Genomic DNA, 22,893 nt, shown 5'->3' with positions numbered 1-22,893 from the left:
ATTTTCTATTTTTTCAAGTGACAAAATAGAAAAAAGCCTAAAACCCACTCTTCTTACTGAAAGTTAAATTTTTATTTGATGTAGTTTTAAGGGGGGATCTGTTTTCCGGATTAAGAAGAGTCGATCAATCAATTTAAACAGGTTTTGATCAAACCCAAACCAATTCATAGCTCTTAATATTCATGGAGAGAAACATCTAGCCTGGCCTTGATCCATCTCCTGTACAAAGAAGAAAAATGCCTTGAATTGTCAGTGGATGTGATCTGGGAACTACTTCAAGCCCTGAAAGACTTCGGTGATGTACTCCTTAAAGCCTGTTCCCCCTAGAGACTCAGGCCCTTCTACCATACAATACACATTCTCGTTGTGTCCACTGGTCACCTGAAACTGATTCCTGCAACACACCCTGTCTTGGGACTGACAAATTGACAGATAACTGTGAAAAAAATAATGAGACTTTACAGAACTATACCCAACATGTGAATATTTCCTAGGTGTCCTTTGAGTAATTAGGTCCCGGTATTTTGAAGAAGACAACTTTGTCTATTCTTATGACCTTCTTGAAGAAAAACTGGCCCGAGGAGTTAAATGCTATTTGTAGTAGGTGTTCAATGCAGTTCGAAATAGTTTCAGACTGCTAACTTTCAGGTAGTTCCCATGTGCATTTACAATTTCTGATATTTCTATTTTTATCAAAGTTTTCCCAGAAATTTCTTGGTTTTGTTTTCCTAGGCCTAGCATAGATAAACGCTTGGAGTGAGAGAAAAAATTGAGGACCTGCAGAAATTCTAGAATCCAGGTAAGCTTCCTCAGATATTTTAGTGAAGGCTTTTATTCTTCTTTGGCATATTTTTTGCTACCTCCAACTGGAATACATTTCCAGGAAAGAGATTCCCTTTTCCTACTCAGTTCTTTTTCTTTTAAGATTTTTTTTTGCTTTGTGCTATTTTGGAAAAGTAATAAGATGCAAGTAGGCTACCCTTATCTAAAGTGGCTTTATAAGTAGGACAAAGTCTGAATCTCTTAGCACAAACTTGCACAAAAGTACAGATCCTTTTTTTTTTTCCAAAGTTTTGCTGGTATTTATATTATGTAACACACAATAAATGGCTAAATTTGAACACAACTTCAAATGAAAAAGGTAGCATTAATTCTTTTATATCTCACTTGATTTTAAAATAACCAGTAGTGAGGATTGATTCTTTTTTTTTCAAATGTCTCTTCTAAACCCTTTGACTTTGTAATACACTTGGAAACATCAGAAAGAAACAGCCTTTCTTGTTATGACAACGGAAGTGTCTTATGAAAAGCAGGCTGTTTTAAGGTGTCGTTTCTACTTTGCTTCTGTTCAGAAACAGCAGATACACAGATTAGGTGCACAGCTGTATCAGTACACAGGAGAGGGGAGAGCAAGTAGTTAATTGAACTTTTAACCCCAAGAGAACGTTTGGGCTGTATTTCCTGGATACAGGCAACCTCATCAGGTTAGGTGCCTTCCCCGTCTTTCCTAGATGGCTTTTCCTGCCCAGTCTGATGTCTCGCTACAGATATCAATCTCTTCTGTAAGAGAGAAACCCTCTTATTTTCCTTATGCTTTTGTTGTAGCTCTAGGCTACAACAGAGTAGAGCTCTAGCTTGTCCCATTTTTTTTCCCACAACCTTGTGCTAGTGATTCACAACATCTTTGCTGTCAAAAAGCCACAGTTTAGTGGGAAAGTATGTGACGCAACCGGGTCAAAAGGAGGAGAGGTGATGTAAACAGAGCACTGTGACAGATCTCCATCTGCGCAGTTCAGCTGTCACATGTGGCCTCCCGGATGGGAACAAAAAGTGTGCTAATAGGCAGTGACTTTTCTAAGGTGTATAAAAAACAAGTGCTTCTCTGATGTATGACTTGCAAAATATTGTTATAGCCTTAAAAATGTCACAGCATGATAAACAAAGAGAAGTTCTATGTTAATTATGAGGCAAAAGTATTAAAGGGAAATGGAGAGAGCCTAAAAGCAAGAAAGGAGGTGCCAAATTTGTCATCCATCGAAGTTGCAGATGACTGGGAAACATAGCAAATCAAACCCGATAGTTACATCTTATTAAGTATCATCTAGAATGTCATTTGGTTGTCTCATTTTTCTGTTTTGCAACCTTGTCATCAGGAACCCTGTACATTGCCAGAGGAAGGCACATATAAGCCTGTCTCGTTTCAGATCAAGCCAAATGAAAATGGGTCTACTAGATGTACATACTACCCCAGAGCTTCAAAGCCAAATAAAAGTTTTGTGTTTGGATCTCTGGGCCCTGAGACATATTTAGGGAACCCTGAAACTGCTGTACATGTTCTGCCAAGCCTAGTACTAGGAGAAATTTTGTACAGTTGGATGTTAGGCTATTGTAAACTTCCCCTGGTGAGCGTGAACCAGAACTTTTTTCTGTAGGAACGCAGTAAATTAAAATTACCTTATAAGAAGTGTTTTTAACAGTGAGTTAAACATTTCTCTAGCTAACCAAAAGCAGCTTTTCTATGGCATGTGGTTCAGGCAGAGCAATGTCCACAGCATACCGTCAATGGAGCTACTGAACTCTCTCATAGCTTCTGCTAGGCATCAAAACTGATGCTCTAATCTATGAAGGGAGCTGAAATGTCATATTTGGCCATGCTCCTACGTGAGATCTGCACGAGGACTGCCAAAGCAAGTGGGGGTCACTGGGATGTGAAATACATTGTTTTGCTTTTGAGGTACAATGCTGAATAATATATTTATTAATGCTTAGGAGAGAAGAGTTCTCATTGTTTCAGAAGATACCTAAACATAGCTTTATTTGTTTAATTTTCAAGACACAGATTATATTGTTTGATATTTGCTCAGCCATGAGAAGACTACTATAAATTGCTTGAGAAATAGCATACACAGTTCGTTCTTAGAAGAAGGAAACTGCAGCTGATTTGGCAAGATCGGTGTCTGAATCTGAGATGTAAAGTTGCTCCTAATGAGGCACACAATCTATCTTGTGCATGCATCACCAACAGTACAGCTGCAGGCAGAATGGGCTTCAAAAGGCAATAGGAAATGGCTCATGTTTTTCTAGTAGCATTTTTGACAGCTATTAAGGCAGCTAAACTGCATTTTTAGAAGAGATCACATTTTATTTAGGTTTTATTTAGCTGTTTTCTTATGCAAGTAAACAAGTATTGTATTGCCAGAGTTGCTTAAATGTTCCTCTGATGATAGAATAACTTATGAAAATCTATGAGCTGGGCAAGATCTTGCAAAGACTTCCAACGACTCTTAGCATTCATACCTCTCATGCTTAACTAACAAGGAGAGACTGATATATTTTTCAGCACTGTTGAAACTTGTACGAAAACATGTTTTTATGCCCTGCTACTGAAATGCCCTGTAATGGCCACACTAAAGTCATCACAATGGTGTGACCCATGCTATATAACTGTGGAGAAGGAAATTGCTTATCTGAGGCAATGGATTTTTGCATCAGCCTGTTCCAGAAAAAAGAGGAAAAAATCATAAACTCATGAAACTTGCTGTAATACAGAAAGTGGTATCTCCAAGCGAACAACTAAATGCTCATTGCATAAAAGGGAATGATAGCAAATTATCCTAATCACAAGTTGGATAGACTGTAAATTGTATAGTATAGTATAACAAAAAATGCAGATCCAAAATTTTGGGCAGCCTGGCAACACTTTTTTGCACTCCTTATGTTTCATAAATTATTGAATGATACAGCAATAACTTACTGGGCCTCATTTGTTATACATGGTTAAAATGTCTTCCTGCTCTAGTCCAAGAGAATGAAGTAACATTCTAATAACTGCATAAGCTTAAAATGGACTTTAAAAACAATTAGTATTAATGGGGTGCTTCTCCATGAATATCAGCTCCTTTTTTTTTTTAGAAAGCTACATTATAAGGAAGTGAAAGTTGTAAATAGCTATAAATTCTGTCAGAAAAAAAAGAGAGCCGAAAGACTGCTGCTGTATTTCCAAGTATTTATAAGTATATTCATAGAAAAACAGAGAAAAGTAAAAGGAACATGGAGCAAAATTCCTTGTATAACAATGCAAACAGTAAAGAATATAATTAGAGTATGCAATATACCAGCAGAAAAATTACACTAATGGCTGTGGTTTCTTTCTGCGGAATACAGTGACAACTACAAGGAGCCCTGCTTGCTGATCCTGATCTTTGCCCCCCTCTCTCTCCCCCTGTCCTTTCTCTTTGAACTCTGGAAACCAGGAACCTTGTCCCATATTGACTGTCACATAATGGTAAGCAAGGGAGATCTGCCCTCTGCTTAGATGCAGCCCTGGTGGAACAGAGCTACCATTCAGTGCACAGCAACACTCAAACTTGTCCAGTCCACAGCACAGAAGGAAATTGTCACTAGCTGCCAGAAAAATATCAGGTTTTGTTTCTCTGCAGCATAACCTAGTAGTAATTGTGAAATTGGACCAATATGAAGAAAGGTATCACAAATTTATGTTCTCCGTGGAAATAGGAAGTTTATTTCTTCTCCAATTGAGCAAAGTGTGCAAAAATTGACTTGACAGTAGGATATGTCAAGAGATGTAGCATTACTTTCTTTTGTATCCTCTTATGTTTTATTTTTGATCAGCAATTTACACTGCTTCTAGAATCTTTTCCCCAACTTCCTTTTCTATATTTTGTCTTTAACTGTCATTAGCCCGCTAAAGCTTTAGAAGCTTTTACAAAAGACACTTGCACAAATTCCTGGTTGCCTGTGTCAGTGTGGAAGTCTTGTGCTGCAGTGGGTTGTCTGCCCGGATCATGCAGGATGATGCGCAATTGCCCAAATGTTCTTCACCTTTCTCTCAAGAAGTAGGGCTTTATCAAAAGTAAAAATGGGTTGTCAGTGGTGGATAAGTTGTGCTCTGAGCTGGCCCAGTGGTGTTCTGAGTCAGGCTGTGTTCGTGAAGCACTGTGTTCTCTTACACTTCATCTGTCATTTAAAATCTTTGGAGGATTGAAAAATGATGGTTTAAATAAAATTATTGAAACTGGTTTCATTGAAATACAATGACCTATGAACTACATGTCAAATAAGATGAATTAATTTTTTTTTCTGGACTTTTTGTGACACTATGGAGCGAATAGCATATACAGTCTGACATTGCTGTGTGCATCACGATAATTGTTGTAGCTGTATTCCCCCATGTGGCACCCTTCATACCTTAGTCACTGAAACCAGTTATCCCAAATATAAAAATTCACTATACAAGTTCTCTAGCCTGACACTTAGTGAGAAGAGCTTTAAAATATTTTCTCATTCTATTTAAAATTAATTTATATTCATCTCATGCCAAAAGATCAATGTGGTAAATATCTAAGCTTCTGATAACTGTTTAAAAGCTATCTTCTTACAGGGTAAACTGGCAAAATGCAAAGGATTTATTTTATTTTTCAACATATATTTATTCTCTGCATCTCAATTAATATCTCTGCTCAGCAAGAACTTTGACTCCTGTGAAGGGTACAGAGGATCCCAGGCTAACTTAAGGAATCTGTCTCAGGATTGATTGTGAATCCAAAACGCGCTTGTGACTAAATACAGAGGCATGACTTCGAGAGGCACTAGAAGAAAAGTTACTCAAGTCCTTGCAGAGTCAGAGGAGTCACATAGCAGTCTCTGCACCCACTTGTGCTGGCAACCAGAGGCTGTGCCCCAGATTGCTTTTTCCAATCTCTTTGCCCCTTGGATGGGGGAGTAGGCTTTTCTTTCTCCACAGAAACTTTTGAACCCAAGAATCTTTCTGAATGGTGTAAAAATATATAATTTATTAGGGCTAAAAAGAGTAATTCCATTGAGAGATTCTGGAGGACTATTGCAAGCTGGGCACTTTCTACAAAGTAGAAAATTACACAAATAGAGTCCACTCTTCCCTTCAGGCTACGTATACTACTATCATCTCCGTATCAGAAATGCAAGTGACCAGTCACAACATAAAAGTGCAATCAGTCTCTGAAAACCCCACTAAAGGGTTTTGCATACAACATTTTAAATAATAGAAGCAAAGGGTTCGGAGAAAGTTGAGAAGTTGCTGTTTCCATATTCTACTTTGTACCATGGAACAATGCTACTAACTGGAGTCAAGTAGGTCTTTAAATCAGCATAACTAGTGTTGCAAAATCTAGAGTCTTCTCAAAAGCTTCAGCTCCTGAAATTATAATTGCACAAGAGCCTTAGTTATCTAAGTCAGTGTTGCAGAGAGAAAAGAGAAAACATAGTGTGAACATATCCCTGGAGGCAATTTCCCATCACTTTCAAACCAGCACAGCATCATTGCATTTATAATTTTTGAAGAATTCACTTTGTTAACCTTTGTTAATCACTAAACTATTTTGAGTCACCACCAATAGAGGATTTTTGTGCTAGACCAAAGTGTGAATGGTTTTAAATTGTTAGATCAACCTTTCAATCTCAATATATTCAGCTGAAGCCAGCTACAGCTGGGACAGAATAATTCATCACTGAAATAGTTACTTAGCACATGAAATAGTCCAAATAGTTTCTGATTACAGTCAAACTGGAACAGAAATTCAGCCAGTTTCTGAAAATTCTAGTGAATCTACCAGGCCCTTCCAAAAGCAGATTTCTTCTACATGGAAAAAATTCTTTACACAAGCCTACAGGTTAGTGTGGGAGGAACTTCTGCAAGCTTCTTCTTGTGAGCAGTTGCAAACATAGTTTCCAGAATAGTATTACATATGAGATGCTTGGCTTATGGTGATCCTTTTAGTAATAAGTCTGGAAACAGACTATTTTAAAAGAAGAAAATTAATCAAAAGTTTTAAACATCTATTTCCATGACACCATGTAGCATTTGCATTTCAAGCAGAGTGATGCAATCTTTCCTTTTGCTTTATCTGTATGGTAGACAGATGTGGTCAAATAATGCCTTAATTCAATTTATCTGTGTTGATTAGGAAGGGCTTAAACTGAGCACCAGCTTGTAATGTACATAGTCACCACCACAGGCCTGGTGTCTGCATGGAGAGCTAACCACTGGGAAATACAAAAAGACAGGCCTGTAGATCACGTGCGCTTTTTGTAGCTTGGGTGTCAGAAATGGCACAGCAAAGGAGGCATCTCTGTCCACTTGAGATTTATATCCCCAAGCCTTCCCCAGACAGCAGCTGTGCTTTCCCAGAGTTATGAGACACTGAAGCTGTTCAGTCCCATAGCCTCTACGGTGATGGGAGCAGCATCTCTCCTCTTTCAACATTGCTAAGTTCCTTAGCAATGAAATTATTTCTGTCAGTCTCTGTCTTAAGTGCTTTCCTTGGGATTCAGATGGGTTTTGCAGCCCTCTGTGTGCAGTGGAACACATTCCAGAGGATGAAGGTGGGCAACGGAGGACAGGCAACGTGTCAAAAAATCATTTCAATTCTGTTCAGAGTACTTCTGTCCTTTTGCCTTTCTTCAGAATTAATAATATTAGCTTTTAAGCTAAATGGCTGCTCTTTCTGTATGCTTATGGACTAAAAAAAATGCACTCCACAACGTTATCTAAAAAATGAGTAAGGAATCTGTCTTTGTCCCCAACTTCCATTATTTAGTGTTGAACTGAGTTGAGTCAGGAACAAAACTGTGGATGTGAACAGGTTTTAAAGCTCAAAACTTGGAATTAATGCTATACTTACATTCATATCCACAATTCATTCAATTTGCATGACAAAAAGCTAGACTAAGGCTGATTTTTCTAAAAGCACAGATGCCCTAAACTCTGCAAGACCATGTACTGAAGTGAAGACAGGCTCAAAGATAGCTTCACATTTGGGCAGGTTAAGAACTAGCAGTCCCGTGGGGGAAATAAGTGATTTTAATTTCTAATAAAGCATCTCTGGATCAAAAATATTATTCACAATAATGATCTAATGGGAAATCAGAACTGTTGTAGGAAAGGTATAAATGGAAAATGCTAGGTTTTACCACTCGTTTTAGCACAAACAGGAGTCTGGTGAGGCAGCATAGCCCAAGATTGTCAGAAAGCGTTCTCGCTTGAGTAGTCTGAAGAGTTATTATAACCTCTTTCCTCTAGTACTGCTAAAGCTACCACACTTATGTTTTTTTCCCCCTGAAATGACTCTTTTTTTCTGCTTATCATCATGTCTCATGTGAGTACATTTGAACGAACATTTTTTTGAGATTTTTAACGTGTGAACAGTTCTTCCACATTGGGAATTTTGGGCTGCCTGCATAGATGCCTTTTGGCATGGCAGAACGAACAGAAAAGTACCCCAAAAATATGCTGACTTCAGCAGTCAAATATAGTAGCCTTGTATTTTCAAAGCTATATTGTTTTGAATTCTGTAGTCTAATACAGTTTTGAGTGCAGTCCTGTTCTTCTGTAAGTAAACAGCAAGAAGGAAGATTTCTTTAGGGTAGATATCATTGTTTTTAAAGTATAAAGACAATTTTACATATATATGTGCTCTAATACCAATAACCTATATGTATTTGTCTCTCCTGTTTTTAAAAATACTGTGCTGAACAGTCAAAATATGTTGTGTTTTAAGTGGGATATTATTTTTCTCCTAATGGTGGACTGATGTGACTAATCTAATTTAGCAGTCGTTAACGGTATCATTTCAAGGGAAAGAAAATGAGAACCTTCACTCTCATTTTTTTTCCCATTTCTGAAGATCTTAAGTTCTTTGGGTTTTTTTTTTCCCATTTGACATTTTACATTTAATAATGCGTTTTACTTTTGAATTTTCCTTTCTGGTATAAATACTGTTGATTAATGCTGAAGCACTGCCAGAGGAGCTTGCAGTAGGAGGGCTGTGCAATGTTTAAACGCTCTGCATAAATCTGCCTGACATGGGACCCATTCCTCCTCAGCGCATCTCCCGCTGAAGTTGCTGAACAAGGGAAGTGCCAGCCATCTGTGATGCTAATGTCAGAAGCGTGTTGCTATGTATTCTAAGAAATGTAATTATCATTTTAAAGGATTTGGCCTGATATAACTCGGGATTTTTTTGATAAGGAACTGCACGACAGATATCAGGGTGATATTTTTGGAGTGTACAGGACTTATGGTCTTAATTCACCAGGACTGTTAAAAGGGTGGTAATTGCTAAATGTCTCCTATTGCTTCCTTCCTTCCTCTTATTAACTTGCTTTGATTTAAAGACAGTCCCAGTGATCTCTTGGCTGAAAATTGTGTAAAATATGATAAATGGGTATTCTGAATCAAATGCGTTTGTTTTCCTCAAGATCATTAATGTATCTGCTGGCACATTCAAGGATTAGCTAACCCCATTAAAAGAACTGACATACTTTTATAACATTTTGGTTGAAAATACATTTACTCAGTGCAAAGATCAGGAGACAGAGGAAGCTATGGAAAGTATTAAATTAACAAATCCATCTGTTTTGCAATTCCTGTGTGACTGTTATTTTACAAGCCAATCTTGGAAATTTTGTCCTTTAATTTGAACAAAGTCAGTCTGAATCAGGAACACTAGCTGATGAATCTGTACAAGTCCTTGTAAGGATAGCATGACTCTGAAATTAAAATATTTCTGTGGCTGTTTCTGTTCTTTTCAGCTCATTTCACAGAACCAGGACCTGTTTCCAGGAAAAAATAATTAACATGGTACAAGTAAGAACCTAATGTAACTGCATAAATATTGTACTTTAAACCCCCAGATTTTCCATTCTTGCCATCATATATCTGCAGAGCCTTAACTGATTGTCATGAGTGGGAAGCGAGAAAACAACAGTTAAAATACTAATGGCCAATATTGCTTTTCAGCAACACAGCCCTAGCCCATGGTTTCATTTGTGAAAACAGCAGAGCTGACCATAATCAGGGGAACTTCCGTGAAAAATCTAAGGCAGACAAAGTACTCCATTGCTGTTCCCTGTGAAAAACTCTACAGCTATCTTACCCATTTCTCACACTCTATACCTCTGTCTTACTTTACCCTCTTTTAGCGATAGGCTTAACCTGTCCATGATTTGCACAAGGGCACAGTGAGGCATGAAAAAATAGCATGGCAGGAATTGCACAGGTGAGGTCTCAGATGCCTCGGAGGAGGTTTTCTGTCCTCTGCAAGAACAGTAGAAACCACTGTAGCAGCTACAATAGACCAGATGTTGAAGAGTATCTGGCATTTGTTCAAGCATAGTAGTTTGTGCCTAAGCTTCAGTGGACTCTTAAAGGATGTCTTCTCCCCACCAGCTACTCCCAAGGCTGGGTCTCATGTACAGATAATGTGCAAAGAGGAAAGTGAGCATTAGAATTTCGGGGAAAGTCTACATCTTCTCGCTAAAAACGTATGCTAACCACAACCTAGGGATTCAGGAAACCAGAGGTTTGTGCTTCCAGCTTTTTTCATATTTGCAGCATGAATATGAGCCCACTTGTCCACAACTAAACATACTGCACAAAAGATAGGCTGCTGAGTGTTAAAGCGAGTGTACCCGTCCTTACTGTGAGATGCCAGAAGGTTGGCTGATGTCTCTCTGCCATGTTAGCCCTGGGCTCTACAAACCTAATTTTTTTTGGTCCTCAGATAAAGAGCTAAATTCAGGGCTAAGGTATCTAAACTATGAAATTGCATTAAGAGTTGTCCAGGGAGTGAAGACATAATGGCTCTTGGATCTATCTCATACTGTAAGCAGTAGAAAGAAGAGTCAGTTAGTGGTTTTGTCTAAAGATCACATCTCTTTGCGGGTTCTTCATTTTTAAAACATTGGCAAAAATTAAGGGCCCATTTTTTTTTAAATTAAAAAGTTGAAAAAAGGTTCAAGATAATCAGCTTCTTCTGAAACTTACATCCTCCTCTTTTTTTTTTTTTCTCTCTCTTTTGCCTGCTTAAATAACTCTTTGTACTGTTTTCAGTACATAAATTGCCTGAAAAATATCTCTCAGCTCTGGTAACACTAACTTCTTTCATAATGATGTTCTCTTTCCTAGGGTTCTGCCTTCCCACCACGCCACCTACTGCTAGTGAAACTGTGGTGAGCTCAGCATAAGTACCTAGAGGGGAACTCTGATGCTAGTCTAAGCCTTAGTGTTATAAACTACTCTGGTGAAAGACTCTTTTTGTTTCCTAGGCACTATTAAGCAACTAAAGAACAACAACAAAAAAACCCCCAAAGTCAAAATACTACATTGCATGCAAGTAGCCAGTATGTTTTGAACTATGTTTGTGTGTATATCAATAGGAACGATTACTGTGGTATGTAACATTAGATAAACTACACCTCAGAGAAATTAGTAGTAGTCCATGATTGCAAAACTACTGAAGAAACAGCAGCAAATTCACAAAAATTGCTTTACAGAAGCACATATTTAGTGCCAGTGAGTTTGGCTTAGGTTCAAAATCAGGAGACTGCTCAGTGGAAGTTTGCATTTAAATCACATTTTGGGGCAATGTCTTATGAAAGTTCCTCGTTAGAAGGTGCTTGCACTTGTTTAAAGTACTACTAAATTAAAACAACATTTACTAGACCTTATTTTCTACCCATTCTGAATTACCCTTGCCATGCTAGACATTTTGTGGGAGTAACGTTCTGACAGAGTTTCTACTGTTTGCTTACATGTGTAAGGAAAATTATCAAAGGGAAAAAGAACAGACTAATATGAATGCGAGCTGGAGAGGCATGAAGTGTCCCTGATATTTGCTGAGCACCCCAAAACAACCTGGAAAACAACCAAGCTGCTGAAGCTGAAGTGGTGTCAAGTGGCTGCAGTATCAAGCCTTCTTAAGCGTGATTTAAACTAATCTCATGGGAAAATTTTAACGCTGTTCAGGCAGTTTGCCCCCATGACACCTATTAACATTGGCAGAAGGTATGCTCATGCATGCCTAACACTGAGCATATCCTATCGCTCCATGCCACCACTAGGAACTGGTGTCCATTTTACGTTATCAAACAGTGGCTTCTGACACATCCCGTTAGTGGAAAAAGTTTTACTGTTATCACATTAAGAGAGTTGCTGTAATGTTTTGGCTGTAAGGATAAGGCAGCAAACTGCTATTCAAATAATACAGAACAGCTAAGTTCTCAGACTTTACTTGACTTTATAAGGACAACTGGTCAGACTTTAGCCATTAATACTGGAAAGTGGAGCACCAGGTCATTTCAATGTAAGAGATAAAACCAGTGACTTCACTGGAAATACAATAGGAGTCATTAAAGATGTCTAATGCCTTCTGAAAAGTATCATTATCATGTCTCAAGTAGGAACCACACAAACTGCTCTGGAATCAGACCTGAGTTTAGGATTGATGCAAGTAGTTGGTTGAAGTGGCAATTGCAGGACACTCTACTGAATCAATCTAATCTTTAAGTGAGGGCTGGAAACATCAGTTCCTAACACAGATTGGCAAACGCTTTGTTTTGTTTGCAGGAAAAAAAATATTTTGAAGGTCTTAAAAGATTTTATTGAGGAAATTTCCAAATGAAAGTAAATTTGGGAACTCAGCCCTGTGGAGTTAGGCATTGGGAGAGAGAGGAGAGGAAGGGGGAAGAAAGTGCTCCTTGACCCTTTAAAGAGGAAGAAATTATTGCCACCTTGATCTCACCTTTAAAAATTAGTTGCAAAAATGTGTGAAAATCTGTATTAATAGAAGTCATACGACAAAACCAGTTAATCTGACCAGAAGAGAGAAAAAAATAATCTTTCTCTTTGAAAAGTTGTATTTGCCAGACAAGTAGCTCTTTGAAAATGTTACTTATATATTCTTATAGCATGTGCTCCATACCTCTGAAAAGGGTGTCTGTATCTGATCCAAGCTTTTATATCATTATCTTCCTGAGTTGATTCAGATGAACCATACTTAACTCTGTGTTTAGGTTATTTAATATAATTCAAGGTTGGGTGACTATGTGTGTGACACGTAGTCAGCACCTGATAAATAGGCAGCTTGCTTTTACTGGAGAGATTCCCAGGGTACAGATCAGTGCTATGCATTTCACTGCCTTTGAAGCCTATTTAGGGTCAAATAAAATTCATCCTTGTATAAAGGTCCTGCACAGACACTCTTGGGACAGCCATGTCTCTTTAGACCCCAGAGCAGTAACAAAAGGGTACACAAACTAGCTATGTGTTTAACATCCTTCACCTTCTGCTGACCCGCTGTTCCAGGCCAAGTGCTTGGCTCTAATTAGTTGCTCGGAAAAGGAACTCCAGGGTGTGCATTCTTCTGCAAAAGAAAAAAATGTCTTAAAGTATATAGTGGATGGGTTATAAGAAATAGTAATGCAGACTTTCAAACAGCTAAAAAAAATTGGGTCTCCTAGTTGAGTTTTCCTCACAAATTTTCAGAATCTGTACTTAGAGGTAAAGCAGCTTTGAGGCATTGCGGATGGCTGTCCATGTAAGAGGGAAAAAACATGACAAAAAAGTACATGCATTTTAAGAGAATGGTTCTGACTTAGCTTTACTGTGCATCCAGTCTGGTTATAGGAGCCTTCTTGCTCTTCATCAGCTTTTATGGAAAGTTATTCTTTTGAAAACAAAGTTTTTTAAAATGACAAGTCAGTATGAAGGGCCTTAGCCCTGAAGATTTCAAAGCTCCACTTTCTTCCTACACTTGTAACTGTGATGTGTGAATTCCATAGTATCAAGTACCCCTGCTGTTGTAGCAATGTGTCTTACATTGCTAACAATTTAGACATGAGTATCTACTTTGCATATTTGGAAGATGACTTTGAAATGCCTCCAGAAAGCATTCAGAAACAGTTGCTTCCTCTGAAATGAAGCCACAGGTACTGACACTTTTCTGACTGACATTTTGCATTTTTGCTGGAAGGCACAAGTTCTTTTGGGTTTGTGGAGGTTTACTTTTGGTTTTTATTTTTAGGCTCTAAAATCTTTGTCTCTATAAATAAGTCTGCCACTAAAATAAACAAATATTTTTTGTTAAAATTTGAGAAATTAAATTCTTAGTGGGCATAGTCCATTAGAAGATGCTTCCACTTAGATGGCTGAAGAAGATTTATGATTTTTCCTTCTTGTTTTTATTCAGGTACTAACAGTGGACCACAATGAATATTTTTACAATATTGCAGATAAATACTGCAGATAAATATTTTGTCTTACACAAACAAATTTGCCAAAGTATTTTAAAAACCCATTGACCTCAGTTTTCCAGCATGGCTGAAAAGAGAAGATGAGATTGTGTAAATGCAGATGTTAGCCTTCTCTTGTCCATCTCCACCTAAGTTTCTGGGGCTAACCTGGTCACTTTGTCCTTTTCCACTTCATATCCCAGACTTCATACATCCAGTCTCTTCTGGGTATTGCCAGCCCTGCTTGTCTCTGGTCAGGTCACTGGTGAAAACTATTAAAACAGATAGCTGATGTGCGCTTTGAACTGCTGGAGCCAGGTTTTAATATACCTTGTAATATGGCAAAATTCCCCCTAAGTAAAAGGTGAGGAAAGCTGCAATAGTGGCTAAGAATGAAGAGGATGACCTGAGTAGCTGTAGGATGCTCAGTTTGATATGAAGGTCAAGCAAAATAATTATAAATACTGCTGTGGGATGTGAGGATTATTAGCTTAAGAACGTAAGCACAATTAATGCCAGTCAATGTGCCTGTTTCTTTTAATTGAAAACCACTCATGTCAAATAAACCAGTCTATCAAATCATCATGAGTCCACTAGGAGACAGAATAACACCTTTAGTCTAACAAAAGGTCTTGCATTGTATATTGTAACTACAAGTATGTGAATCTGAGCTTCACAAGGTCATTAAAAAGTATTGCACCTCAGCTTCACAGTGATCTATTATCCCATGTAGTGATTAGCTTGCAGGTAGCTCGTGTGTTAGTGTTTCAGCTAACAAATGTCAATGTCACTTTATGAATACCTTATTTTCAAATATAAAGTTCTCTCCTTGTCATCCCTTGACAGCTAGCTTATGAGTACACAGAGATCTACTGTGCTTGTGTGATCTCTCGTCTTTGCACCCTCTGCAATTTCTCTTTTTCCGCTATCAATACAATCACCCCTAACCATTGCTCCAAAACCCTGATGGTGGTTTCCTTCCCAGCTGTGAGGCTGCACAGAACTTTTGTTCTTCCTGTAACACTGAAATGGAGATTTTGTAATTTTAAGTAAAGAATTGAGAGAATGCTGCAAGGTGACTGCAAGTCAAGATGCAGCTACGTTAGTGTGCAGAAGGGAGAGAGAAGAGACGGGAATCTCCTGATCATCCCCATTTATTGATTTTTGGCTGACAATATGGAATGATTTTTGGAGTGTATAAGATAATTCCTTCCTGATGCAAAGAAACTGAAAGGATGCACGCTCACCACTAATATGCATTTAGTCCAGAGTTACAGTTACAGTGTGGATGTCAGATTGTCAGCACCAGCTGTTTTGCACTGCAAACCTACTGCACTGATGCAGTCATAGCCTCCAAATTTTCTCAAAATCATGTTTTATGTTATCAAAAATGAGTTCATACATAGATCATCACAGCTGCATTTTTATATTTTATCTGACACTACGGTGTAAGATCTATGTGGTTGCTTCAATGCAACAAATCAGTTTAGCTGATAAGGGAACGGGGTATGAAGGTATTGCATTACCTGAAAAGGACAGTTAGATTAATAGGTTGGTTAATAAGAGAGACCATACTGAAGATAACAAATTAACCAAGAATAGTCAGGAAAGCTGGGTGACCTTGGTGGTGACTAAAGGCCCATTTCAAAAAATGAGATCTATGAAGAATTCATAGGACTATTTATATGTTTGCCTAAGTAGGTGGTATTTGGATGGACCACATAGTCTCCAGGAGAAAAAAATAGTTGCATATGTCCCCTAAAATAGTGGTGAGTGCATATCCCTGACTAGGTGTAAGTGACTTTGGTTGTCAGTCTGAGAGTATTTATTTCTTAGAAGGCAAACTCTGCATGAGGGTATATGAGCATTCAAAAAATAGTTACAAATGGTTTCTTGTTTTGAACCAGGGCCTCATCCTGAATCTCTTAGAAATGAACAGTCCTTTGGGGATTTCTGGAGTCTTTTTTTTTTTTTTTTAAGATGAATTTTGATAATCTAATTTGAAGGGTACTGGTAGACATTTTGCAAAATATTTAGTAATTTTTCTTCTTGTTCTGTGCATTTTTGTGCTTATGCCAAGAAAGTAGTATTTTGAATTGGAGATTTTGAACTGAGGAAGTTGGCACAGAGCCTCCCACGATGTGGTGACTTGGCTCGTTTTCTTAAAGCAATATTTGCATCAGCTGTATGCCTGGCCATTCATCTTTGCTATGAAATTTGTCAGGACCTTCAGACTTCTGGAGTGTCCATCTCTGCCTTGTCATGATGCCAGAGAGTTTTTCCTGGCTATTGAGAGCCCACTTCTTCCTGAAGTCCTGACCGTCAGCTCTCAAATCAGCTTGTGCAGTTTGAGTGGAGATTTACCTTGTGACTCTTTGGAGATTCTAGAAAAAATTATTGCTGTTCCAATAATCTCTGTTAGGAATCTCCGTGCTTATATAAATGGCTTTGTTGAGTTAGATCACCAAGGGTTCAAGTCTAAATTAGAGTTAAATGAAAATGGTGCTTAAAAATGTAGATATGCAGTAACAAAAACATGGCAAAAAGATAAAACCGGAGTCAATTGTTAACATCATACTTACCAGAGAAGATTCCCTTTAGCTGCCCAGGCAGCCCAGCTGTTTGTGAAGCTGCCTAATGGCTTCTGTGACTTTATTTCAAACCTGTTTCCTGACCAGCTGCTCCTTTTGTAGCACAATGAGCTCTGCTGCTCTGCATTTCTGTTTACTTGCTCCTTTTTCCCTGAGATTAGAGTACTGAGCACTTCTGCTCATGGCAGAAGTGGGAGACTATGTAATTTTCTTCTTTTCTAGGGTTGTTTCATCGCCTTCTCTCTGTTACTGTATAGTTAGTTATTCAGTTTCAGAGTTTTCTTTCCTTTTTACTTCCCCCGCACAGTGGGTGGTGATACAAGTTTTCAGAGGAGTGTTTCTACTGTAGGCCCCTTTTGAATTCTCATTTAAACATGCTACGGTCTTTGCATAAAGTTTATGAATGACAGCAAAGGACAGTTTTGGGGTTCCAGCACACTCTTTTAGAAACGGGTAGCTGTTTTTGCCAGCTTAGCTTTTTTATTTACGTGTTCTGACTCATTGAACATGTGTTTTTCTGTGGTAGTAGTTTGGTCTCCAGGGGTCTTAAATACATCTCCCTTTAGATGTATCTAAGCTGCTAAATGCCCAATCCTAAAACTATTTTTGAATAGAGCTTTCATTTCCAAAACTATTTTGATGGTTTGTTTCTTTACTCAAAATAACAAAAAACGTCAAAAACCATCCTGCTTTATTCAAACAAACCTTAGATGAGATTTCAGCATATCTAAAAACATTAGATTCTTGTTTACCTAAAATAATTACTTTGAAACTTCCAGTGAACCAAAAAACTTTGTTGCTTACACAAGTCTTGTGTCCAGTATGCTGGACTGGTAAATTAACTGTTTGAAATGCTTTGATCTTTAAGATTTTCCAGGACTAGAAGCTGGGTTTTTAGTAGGCAGCTATTGCCTCATGGAATTTAATCTCCTTCGCCACCCTGGAATCCAAAGTTTGTGTGTGGGTGTGTGGCTTTTATTTGTAGCTTTTCTTTTAGTTGCACAACCCATCAGCATATCAGGATATTACAACTTTTAAATCAGTTCCTGCTTACACCTCCACTAGTATCTGTCTTTTTAATGACAGCAATACTACTTTATCTGATAGAGCTCTTGGGGTCTACTATGCAATTTCTATTCGTAGTTTTATTCTATGAAAATTCACAGTGATAGGTTCCAAATAGATTAACAGTCTACAGAATTAATACAAAAATAATCAAAAGTTTACTGTGAGTTCTACAAAGCATTTTTTACTCTCTAAAGGTCATACAATATAATCATTATCAGCTTTCAGAAGCTGATAGTAACACAGGTGTTTAAAGGATTTCTGATCTACACAGTAAGCTCTGTAATACAGGTGACTATAGAAAACAGTGGCAGTGCCATTAAACTGTCTTCTTGCAATCTTTTCTCTTTACATTTGTATTTTTGTTTTCCATTTACCGTCTCCTCCTTCCCCAGTCAGCATAATATAGCAAAAATAATATAGCAAAAAGCTATATAATCAGAAGAAGAGTGAGTTTAAAGCTCCATTAGCCGAGGTACTACAAGTGCAAAAAGCATAATAAATAGTCTAGCTAATTAAAGGATCTTCAGAGAAGAACTTAAGAACAATTTCTTGCAAGAATTCATACATTTAATTCTCCTCTTCCCAGAAGGTTGAGTTTTGCGTTCAAGAATTTGATGTTAAAAGTCTGTGGTGTGATTCTCAGCACGTTTGCTCTTTAATTGTGTCCTATAGCATATTCTGTGTCCTTTGGGGTACAACCTCATTTTCAGTTAAGTTAAAAAAAATAAAAAATTTAAGCTTAGGGCCTTCTTCAAGGTTACTTTTGTTCTCCTGGATGTTACATGTAGAGTTGGGTTAACCTTATCCCTAGCCTCTGGAGATTACATTTGTCAAGGACACAGTTACTATTGCCTATGGTGAAAATCATTCCTTCTTAATTGTCCAAGTGCCAACTGGAGCAGACAGGTATTGTATCACAGTAACTATTCCACCCTTAACATAATTTATTCTTGTTTCTCTCTCACTGTGCTACTTTTTACCTGACATCATGTATAGTATAAGTAGGTATTCATTTACATAAATTGATCATACCTTCCTAAAAAGAATGCCCTCCCAAAGTTGACAAATAAGATACAAGTAATCAAAATGGGATTCTGGCTTCCACCCAATAGCATTACCACAGCAGCAAAGGCATGCAATACAAATGTAATAATCATAATAAGTAAGTATTGTAAAGTGAAGTACAACACATGCAGTATGGAAAAAGCCTGCTAGTGCTGTGTGTATAATAAGTGATCATGCCATGATGTTAGCTGAGCTGAAACATTCCCCTTTAGGGATATTAATTCATTGGCTGCCTAAGACAGACATGGTACATGCCCTGAGAAGTAGCTGATTCTTTATTTCCACCGAGATGGGAAATGGCAGTTGCAACAGAGATTTAAAGATTAATTTTTCTTACCAGATGTTAAAAAAATGATGAGTCTCTGTGCACTAACAGAGTCATTAGTATTGGACCTTGAAAAGGTCTTAATAGCAAATTCAACAGAACACACTCAAACACCAAAAAATCAATTTGGTAGTTGTGTATTCTAATTAACCATTTGACTACTGCTGAACAGACTATGTATTTTAAGCAAATGTGTATCTTGCATCCTGCCAAGTCAAACATACCTGATATGTTACAAATATGAACCTCCAATTTCAGGCAATTTTTTACCTTAAAATGGCAGTGAAGGACTTGGAATAAGTTGGAGACAGTTACCAACTCTTCATGCATTTCATTTTCCTGGTGTCAAATCTGACAATTTAAAAGACTCTCTGGAATACAGAAATGCTTCTGCTGAACTTTGAAGTGGTCAGATCATTAATTCTGCATCTCATTTTGAGCTTTGACAGGTTTCACACCACTTACAGAATGATCTATTTCATTGTAGTGGCAACTAGTTCTAGCCAGAATAAGCAAAGTCAAAACATTACTTTTTTGCATGTGGTATTACATACCCTGGCAAAAACTTATGCAAATCAGTCGTGGGGGTCCTGTTCCCATAAATAATGGTATCAACATGCTCAGCTGTTGAATTTCAGGTTTAAAAGCAGTTTCTGTCTTTATCCTCCATCTTCACGGATGCAGCTCTTGCAAGTACTTATGCAGAAGCAAAACTTGGCATAGAGGCAGCACAATTTCAGATTGGCACAATGCCTGCATTACTGAGGAAATCAGTGGTCTGCCAACGCAGCAGGTGTCTGGGGTCTAGTGAGGCATTAAGGCTCTGGGGTGCCCCCCATCCCATTCCTCAGCATGTTATCTTCAGTCAGGAACAAAGGAGAAAATACCCTGTGCTGTTATGTAGCAGGGTAGTGCTCTCCTCTGACATGGATAAATTCTGGTGACCAGTTCAGTGGGGAACAAAGGCTTGTCTTCAGGCTCTCCAAGGGACTTAGTTCAAACCTGGTTTGTATACGCTGAATGCTGTTGCATTTGACTTTCGAATTCTTCTCATTAGGATGCTCTTATTCCCTCTGAACTGAGTTCCTACTTATGTGGTCAACACAGTGAAATTCTCAGTGTGGCAAACTAAATTTAGAAGTATGCATTTCTTTTGTCACATAAAATAATAATGTTTACAACAGCAGATTTCCTCCTTGTTTTTCCCCTATAAATGCAGCTCAGCAAACTCAGTCTTAGCTTTTAGAAACTCTTGGCTTCTTTCCATGTTGCACATTATCACTTGTCATGAAAACGCTGCAAGTGAAATGATGCCCTTTAGTTAGGTCCATGATGCAATTACCTTAGTGTATTTGGCACTGACATGATTAAATAGATTAAACACCTCCGTTGATATAGGATAGGGAATGGTACTGCAGCTCATTCAGACTTAATTGTGCTGGTTTTGCCAAGGCTATACAGTATAAAATGTTTCAGCAACATGAACTGACATGATTCACAGAGCACAGCAGGACTGGTTTTAGTAAACTGGCACAACAGTCACTTTGCAGAGCAGAGCTGTATATTAGAGTCTGCTTCTTGCGTCTGTTAGATCATATTTATGTAGAAATGGATTTTGAAAGAATATACATCTCTGTCCTTATGACAACTGCTGAGCCTCTTGGCCCTTGATCCTTGCCAAAGCTGTCAGTCAATGCAGCTTCCTTCAAAGGGTCAGCCGGGCTTTTCTTCTCAATTGCATAAAGTGAATGTCAAGAACCCCATCGCACTCTCACAAGCATTGCATGTAATTCACAGTGCAGAGCTTGGGTACAAATTAGAAGACTTGTTTTTAAAATCCAAATGTTTGTATACGAAAGAATTCATCAAAGTGGATGGAAAGAGCAAGGTTTTTCTATTCTCCCCTGCAACGAGCTGAGCAGTTCGCTTTTTCCACTCTCATGAGGAGAACAGCTTGTTCCTGCTCCTCACAGCCCCAGGCCACAGACAGTCTCCCAGAAGGTCTGTCTGGGGATTCAGAGAAGGAGAGAAAAATGTCAGGCAGGTTTCCTCCTCCAGTTGCTGTCTGCAGATCAACAGCAGGCTTCTAGCATTTGACCTGCCAATGTTTCCTTCCTTTCATCTCAAAAAAGATTCTAGTTGGCTTAGGATGGGGAATAGAGGTCAAACACAGTCAAACTCAGATTGTGTGTGGATGGTTTTTTGTTTTTTTTCTTGTATCCCAAGTTTATTCCACACTATCTTTTAGATGCTGTTATGGTGCCAGCAATTGTTCTCCCACTGCGTATTTTTGACTACTCAGTCCAGTCTGAATTTAAAATGAGTGGTGGTATGGAGTTTTTATTTCAGAGGAAACTGAATTCTTTAGGAGACTCTTCTCTCCACTGAAAAAAACCCAAACCCCACAACCAAACAACCCTGCTCCCTGATCTGCTTGAAATTTGCTTCCTTTGTGATAAAATAATACCCTTTCTGGTCACCTTTGAGCAAAAAAAAAGGACGTAGTTCAACTAATTATATCTACCCAATGCTGTGTAGAAATCTAGAGCAACAAAAAATTATTTTAGTCTATGCTAATCGTGTTTGCATACAATCCAGTGAAACTGTGTCACTGTAGCCTATAAGGCAAAGGTTCGCAGTTAAATCAACCATTCTTTGGGCATCACAGCATCACATCCATTAGGACTGAATATTCATAAAAGTATTGGGGTGTAGTCTGAATCTTCAGTTAAATATAACGCAGTCAAACGGCAGTTGTGGCTAAACACACTTTAGATTTAAAAATGTGCCTTTAGTGTAAGTGAAGGAGGATAGAATTTTGTGCAGTTAAGACAGTTCACGCCGTCAGTTAACAGAGGAGGCAATTTTTTTAAACTAATTTTCTAGGTAGTGTCATGACTTTATCAAAACAAAATAAGAAATAAAAATTGCTCGCAAGATGGAGGGAATATTAGCTTGATCATTACAAAAGTAAAAGGAACAGCATGATCTGTTTGTAAATAAACTTACACCAATGTCTGCAGGAGGCTACCTGACCCATTTGTGACCCTGCTCTAACTGTAATCACAGCTGTGGTTGTGCTCTGCTGAGTTATCTAGAAGCTCTTTCTTTTCAAGGCTTTCTCGAGCTTGGTTATTGAGCTGACACTATAGCCAGTGACAATTGCCTTTGATTGAGATGAATGCAGCTGAAGACTACTGCAAAGGATGTTACTTGTTTGAGGTTAAAACAGGAAGAGACTGAAATCACAAAAAGCCACAGGAGTGTGCACTACCAATAAATCTTGCTGTGGAATAAAAGATGGAAACCCGTGAATTCTGTTGGAGATCATACTTCTGCAAAGGGACCTCCAAAACAGTTTGAATATGAAAAAAATTACATTTTCTTCCTCTTGGACATGAAACTCATTACGGATTACTCTACTATAGTAATCCAGGGTAGGTGATACGATGTCCAGGCAATGACAGCTATGATAAGATAACACTCTAGCAGTGTATTAATTAATGATGGACTATGGTGGAATTCTTGATGAAGGAAACACACTTGGATATCCATGCGACTGTTAAGTGAATTAGCTATGATTAACACTGTACAGGCAGTCCAAGAAGAAGTGCATGCTTATTCTCTCCAGAAACATTTAAAGTAGAAACTTCAATATATTGCAATATTCGGTTGAAATACCAGAACAGGTAAAGTAGTATGATTATGGAATGAAGTGTTCAAATGTGAATATATCCAGAACTTTTTTCAGAGCCAATACCTATGACTTGATTTCTT

This window comes from Chroicocephalus ridibundus, chromosome 5, assembly GCF_963924245.1.
Source record: "Chroicocephalus ridibundus chromosome 5, bChrRid1.1, whole genome shotgun sequence".
Taxonomy (NCBI): Eukaryota; Metazoa; Chordata; class Aves; order Charadriiformes; family Laridae; genus Chroicocephalus; species Chroicocephalus ridibundus.
Note: the sequence above shows the minus strand (reverse complement) of the source record.